At 45.0% G+C, this 6000-nt stretch overlaps 1 long non-coding RNA gene across 1 annotated transcript; it reads left to right on the plus strand.

Annotated features, from left to right (window-relative positions):
• Positions 1-1871: 1871 nt before the first annotated feature.
• LOC147231160 (uncharacterized) lies at positions 1872-5793 on the plus strand. Its single transcript, XR_015106646.1, has 3 exons — positions 1872-2613; positions 3609-3897; positions 5654-5793. It is a non-coding gene; the product is annotated as an uncharacterized LOC147231160 (long non-coding RNA).
• The last annotated feature ends 207 nt before the right edge of the window (positions 5794-6000 follow it).

Raw genomic sequence — 6000 nt, forward strand, 5'->3', positions numbered from 1 at the left:
AGTACAGCTGCTGTTGAGCCCTCCTGACCGTCTGCGTGGTGTCGGGGCACCCGGTGAGGTCCTCGCTTATGTGGACACCCAGATATTTGAAGCTGCTCACCCTCTCAACCCCAAGACCTTAGAGGAACAGTGGCTGATGAGGTCTCCTCTCCTTCCTCATTTTTCATTTATCATTATAATATTGGGATTTTTCACTTGACGGTGCCCATATTATTGAATCAATAGTATCAACGTCAGTATAACATTAATCTCACTCGCATGTCCCACTCTCACTTCAGACATTTCATCGAAATCCTATCAGTACTGACTTTTTGCTGTTTTTTTTTCCGAACTGTTTGCCAATTTTAGCTTCTTCTTCCCTCTAGTTTCCACGTGGTAACAGCCCATTCCGCCGTGTGATCGTCTTCATTTGGACCGATCCCAGCCTCGGTGTCGGGCTGTTGAGAAACCTGTCACCACCTCCGTGTCGCATCCTGTTTCTCTGTCATCCTTGACGTCTCTGCCTCCACCTGATCCCTACATGTCCGACAGAAGAGTGCGTCCTCACTCAGCGTGCGTCGGCAGCTGACGGACAGCTGGGCCGAAAGCCAGACGAGGCAATGGGGACGACACAGCTGATCTCCCTCGCTGTCTCTTTTCTTTCTATTCATCTAAAGTTCCATTGTGCTGAGATGCTAATTCCTCCGCCATCATTTTAGGGCCAGTGCTAATATGAGCACCTGCATGTTGTTCAAAGCACTGATAATTCCTGAGTAAAGCACTGAGAGCAGGGAGATAAGAGGGCCCGAGATTCGACTCTGGGATTAATTCAAGTGCACAATCCGCTCCAAAAAGCAGTTTTGGGGGAAAATGGGCCGGAGGAGATTAACCCCAGTCACCCAAAAGCTTTCTGTCACACCACTGAGACAACAGTGTTTACATAAGCCATTAGGCAGGCACAGCATACAAAAGCTATGTTGTTGTCTGGTGTTTTCTCGCCCATAATTATGTTCCCAAGGACAGTGCCTGTGTACAATCCGCACAGGACGTCAATGTTAGCTACACAATATCCACTAAAATAACAATATTGATGCGAGAAACAAGTTGCTAATATAAACCCAACTTTTCAACATCAGCTTGTGTTTAACGCTATGCTGTCTTTTGGTGGATTTGTATGAAGCGGAATAAAGTTGAGAAAAGAAAACAGACATTTGTTAGCCTTCCAAATTAAAGCTAACAGTGTTAGCCAGCTTCATGTTAATATTATATATCAGTATCCATTTAGCATCTTTATGCAATCCCAACTGCTGCTTGCGTTAATACCTTTTTTTAAATTTAGTTTTCTGTTTATCATTCAAAATAATACCCCTCCATCATTACTAAAGGTCTTTCAGTTCACTATTTTTTTCAAACATTGAAAGAGTGACACTTTGTGATCCATCACATCGAGCTAACGCAATATAGTATTTCTCTATATATATATCTTTTTTTAAACGGAATGTGATAAAAGTGCAATCACCGCTGAGTAATTGCCAAAGGTCTCTGACAGAAAATGAAAAACCGCTTAGTATCAGTTTATCTCAGTGTCAAGACCAAAAATACCCCAGGACGTGTTGATTTATCTGCGTTTGCTTCTCTTGACACGTTTTAATCATGACTATCTCCCTCCCCAGCCTCGCCTTCCTGTTTTCGTCCCCTCACCTCCCGCTTCTCCCTACTTGTCTTCCACTTTTCTCCCAGCTGTTCAAATATACCTCTTCTATTTATATGCATTAGGCTGAGAAGATATTTACTCAGGTCCAATGAAGCAGTCCGACATAAAGCAGCATCAGTTTAGCTTGTCAAATTACCATGCGCCGGTGCCGCGCTGCCTGCTAATGACAGATAATTGAGCTGCTAGCAGGTGCGGCTGCCTGGTTTAATGTCAAGGCCCGTGTCTCTCCCACCCCCCGATGCATCGCTTCGCTGCGACTCCGCCGGCGCCTCAGTTTGTCCGGCCTCGACGGAGGGAACGCTGATGAATATGTGTCAGTGGGTTGAAGCTAGCTAAGCGCCGCCTCGCTTACGGTACATTATCAGAGCACCGGTTTATCCCTGGAATATATACTCTGCACTCCCATCCCGGTAGGCCGGTAGATGACATTTGTTGCCGCGTCTCACTTAAGCCAAGTTTCCTGAGGGTCAAGAAGGCTGTTGACGCCGCAGTGACGATACGGAGACGACGGGAGCAAGCTAAACGTGGCTTGTCATAACATGAGAATGGCGCGTCGAGTTACTGTTGAAACCACCGGCGGCGAAGGGGAATGTCAACGTCGAGCCGGTGGCAGGCGACGCCTGTCCTTCAGGATTGAAGTTCATCTGCAGACGACTGGAAAATTACATTTTTAAACGCGCGTAAGGGCATCGAGAAACTGAAAAATGCAACGCGATCCCCGGTTCGATTGGCAGATCTGTCGTTTCCACCGAGATCCCCCTCGTTATTGAAGGGATACTAAATGAAACGTACATTTAGTACCCAAAATAACATAAGAGTCCTATTTTCTTTTCATCGCCCGTTGGCTGAAGGCGTAAGTGCCGGGGGTTTGCAAAGCGTTTGCACCCAACACCACCGAGGACCAAGAACGCCAATTTATGGTGAGTTTGCTCAATACATCCGGTGTCATTTAATTCATTGCCAACAACCTGCGAGAGAGTTTAACGGCAGTGTAAAAGGGAGAGGTGATGAGAAAGGCATTAGGAAGCGGGAGGCTGGGGCACGGTGCTTAACGACTCCTCTGCCCCGAACAAATCCCTTTCACTAAACAAAGCTGCACTCAGCAGAATTATGGCCACTGTTAGCACCTCTTATTACCTGCTCCTATTAACTGGGTCCTACCTGAGGAGGGATCGCTGCAATAACACTATTAATTCACACCGCCGCCTAACAAGATAGTCCCTGGGAGAGGCTCTCCCACAAATTAAAAATGGCTCTGCCGGGTTCATTTTTCCAGGGATGGTAGCGCGGGTCAAGCGGTGGAGTTCAGGAGGAATATTTTTAATATCGGACAGATTAACTTTTCAACGGATGCGTTTAATCCTTCCGACCAGCTGTCATCAGAAGGTCAAACGCATCCATCCAGTGTCTCGACATGTGTTCCAGACGGGGGGCTCGGGACACCTGGGCCAGGGACGGGAGTATTTCATCGAGGCGCAACCTTTGTCCTTCGATGAAGACTGTAATTTTTTTAAAAGACCAGATGACAAGGCACATTTGGATTCTTGAGGGGGTTTCATTAAAGTAGCAACTCAGTTTCAGTGCGGACAAGAATTCCCGCAAAGCGAAATTCATCATTACCTGGGAAAACATCAACCTGATAATTGATTTGCATTATTTATTCCGATTCTATTTGATTAGAACTGAAGAAATAGTTATATGGTAATGGGATTTGTAAATGTTCTGCATCAGCCACAATATCCATATCATTAGTTCATTAAATTGTAATAATAATCTGCAGCCATAGAGGGAGTTTTTCTTTGGTTTTTTTCACAAGCAATAAAAACCTCTCGACTCCTCGAATTCACTTGTCAGCGTTGATGAGAAAGGATCTATCGCTATTGGCGTATCTCTCCACTCTTGTTCCGCGTCACAGATGCAGCTGAACCATCTCGGAAGGACCGACAGAAGCCTGAACCGCAGAGCCGGGCGCGGAGGAGGTGGGGAGGGGGTGAGGGAGAGAAGGGCTGGTATTGATCATCCGCCAGGTGTGATGGATAGCGCAATAAGTGGCAGCGGTCAGCAGAGGAGAGGAGAGGAGAGAGTGATTTCTGCTTCCCAAAGCCCTGATGAATGACGGCGTCGGAGGGAGGCCAGTGTCCAGAGCCCGGCGCGTGATGGACTGCTGTGTCAGACGGCGAGAAATTGAAGGAGAAGAGGAGAAGGTGAGGGAACGGAGGGAAGAGCTTTTTACCGGGGGCATGCCGGGAGGATGAGGGCTCGCTGAAGGATGAGATAAAAGACATCAAGGAAAATGTAAGGAGGAAGAAAGGTGAGATGGGAGGATGAGATTTTTAAGACGAGGGGTCAATAAAGTGCAAAGGCAAAGGAGACAGAGAGATGAGAGCAACAGGCGACAGCTCAGTGAGTTCATCTTTATTAATGGCCAAAGAGCAAATGGGGAGTTATTAAAAAGGAAAAAGATGAATGAACGGATGAGTGTGAACGAGGGGAGGAGGTGAAGACTGGAGATGTGATATATTCCCCCTTCTGGCTCCCTGAAATCCAATAATAACACTGAGGAATAGACCAGCTGGCGAGCCCGGCCGACGGAGGGAGCGGAAGAGCAGGGGACCAGACGGGGGCAGTGCTGAGGCCCACATCTGTTTTATTTCTTATTTACCTTTTTGTCAAACCCGTACGCTAAACGTAAGTGGTAACTCCTGTAAGGAGGAGCGGTTCATGCCGTCATTATCGTCCTTTTCAATCACGTGCAATTTGGCTTCATACAGGAGGTATAAAGTATGAACAACAACCTAAAATAAATTGGAAATTAAATCCCATCTAAGAAAGGATGATGTTAATGAAGCTCCCGAAGATTGAATTTTCATATCATGTCGATAAAATGATTATTTCTTTATCTCTGCTTTTAAAGTTCTTGATAGATTTTCTTCTCCTTTATTGCTTGCCCAAACTTTTGGCTATTTTCTTATTAGTACTAGAAAATCGACTAAATGTACGGAGAGAATTTTTCTCACATTTTTGCTAATTTTTCATCTTTTCCTTGTTGAATAGTACAACCTTTGGACACAGGGGGGCTGAGAGAGCATATGCAAATCCCTTTAAAATCCCATAATTCCACTCACTGGTATGGATTGGTGATCCAACGCTATCCGCCTCTCAATGGGAAGTTTGAAACTGGAAAAATTCCAAGACGAGATCAGGGAGCGATTAGTGAGGGTCAGCGTGTCTCAGCAGCCGCTCGAAAGAGGCCAGCATTGATATTGATATTTGCTTGATTCTAAAAAAAGTGATTGGTAAAAGGGTGAGGTGGGTATTTCAAATTTTAATTTATGAGTGTGGACATCGTATCTTTTTGTTAGTTGAGAAAAACCATTTTAACTGTGTGTGTGTGTGTGTGTGTGTGTGTGTGTGTGTGTGTGTGTGTGTGTGTGTGTGTCTGTGTGTGCATTGCCGGTAATGTGCCTTTTGGACCCCAAACACTATTTATAAGGAATGCATATCATAATTAATCTAAATTATTCCACAGCTGTCTTTTGATTAATGTAATTAGAAAATGTAATTGCATTGTATTGCATATGGGAGTAAAAATTACATATTGTAGTGATATTCATTATCTCTGTTGTTGCAGTTTTTGTTACTTTTACTCTTAAGGAACCATACTTTACACAAGATATTATTTTGGTCAGCATTGCAATGTTAAACAATTAATAATTCAAGAAGTCAAAGCGAAACAGTTTTTGTTGCAGTCGAGGACAAAACGTTTGGCCTGATGATGAATCCCAAATATCTGTACATCTTTAATGCGACATTTTGCACAGAACATTACTCTTGTTTTATTTACTTATTTATTTATTCATCAATCGCTTATTTGACTTTTTACTCTTCAAACCCAAATAATGTGTCAACATACCTTTTTCTTTATTGCGCGTGTGTCTGTGTGTGTGTGTTCTCATCTAGGTGTGAAGTTGTGACCTGGCAAGCCGAACCCCTGAGTTCCAGGATCCAGGCTTGGTAGAGGCCTCCGGGAAGCCAAACGTTCAAAAAAAAAAAAAAACCCCGCAGAAAAACAACATTCCTACCTCAATGAGCTCATTCTCTCAGACGTGGCGGTCGAGGGTGACAGCTTGTCCTCAGGTTGCCAAGCGCTGACAGACATGAGACTCCGGCTGGCACCGAGGCAGAGCTAGGTTTGGCGAGGTATCACTGGTGATTCATAAAAGGAGAGATGGAGCGGCGCATCACCGAAGCCCGAAGCAGAAGATGGCAGCTGCTCAGGACCGGGGATCGAAAATCGGCGGACGACG

Source organism: Fistularia commersonii, chromosome 9 (genome assembly GCF_037954325.1).
Source record: "Fistularia commersonii isolate RoL2024-O1a breed Wild chromosome 9, RoL_Fcom_v1.0, whole genome shotgun sequence".
Lineage (NCBI taxonomy): Eukaryota > Metazoa > Chordata > Actinopteri > Syngnathiformes > Fistulariidae > Fistularia > Fistularia commersonii.